The sequence below is a fragment of the Apium graveolens genome, unplaced genomic scaffold (genome assembly GCF_009905375.1).
Source record: "Apium graveolens cultivar Ventura unplaced genomic scaffold, ASM990537v1 ctg5691, whole genome shotgun sequence".
NCBI lineage: Eukaryota > Viridiplantae > Streptophyta > Magnoliopsida > Apiales > Apiaceae > Apium > Apium graveolens.
Window position 1 is genome coordinate 36,558 of NW_027419059.1, and position 682 is coordinate 37,239.

At 46.5% G+C, this 682-nt stretch overlaps 1 non-coding gene across 1 annotated transcript; it reads right to left on the reverse strand.

Annotated features, from left to right (window-relative positions):
* Positions 1-237: 237 nt before the first annotated feature.
* Positions 238-344, reverse strand: LOC141702782 (small nucleolar RNA R71). The gene has a single exon (XR_012567261.1). It is a non-coding gene; the product is annotated as a small nucleolar RNA R71 (small nucleolar RNA).
* Positions 345-682: the final 338 nt, after the last annotated feature.

Sequence of the window (682 nt, forward strand, 5' to 3'; positions counted from 1 at the left end):
TTTGGAGGAGCGGCAACTGAAGACCCCAACATGCACATAAGGAATTTTGTCGAGATCTGCAGCACTTTTAAGTATAATGGCATGACTAATGAGGCTATCAAGTTGAGGCTTTTCCCATTCTCACTGAGGGACAAGGCTAAAGACTGGTTACATTCTGAACCAGCTGGGTCCATCACTACGTGGCAAGATCTTGCGCAAATGTTTCTGGTGAAGTTTTATCCAATGGCAAAGACTGCTGCTATGAGGAGTGCTCTTACTCAGTTTGCGCAGCAACCTACAGAATCTATGTGCGAGGCTTGGGAACGCTACAAGGAAATGTTGAGAAAATGTCCACATCATAGAATGCCGGATTGGATGGTGATCACGGGTTTCTATAATGGTTTGGGGGCCCAATCTCGGCCCATTCTCGATGCAGCAGCTGGAGGCGCCTTATGGGCTAAAAGCTATACTGAGGCGTATAATCTTATAGAGACGATGGCTGCAAATGAGCATCAAAACCCAACTCAGAGGATGAGGTCAGGCAAGGTAGCAGGTATTCTGGAAGTTGATGCAGCCACCGCTATTGCAGCCCAGCTCCAAGCGCTATAAATGAAGGTTGATTCTCTGGCTACATATGGAGTTAATCAAATAACTATGGTTTGTGAGCTTTGTGCAGGTTCTCATGCTACGGATCAGTGTTCTC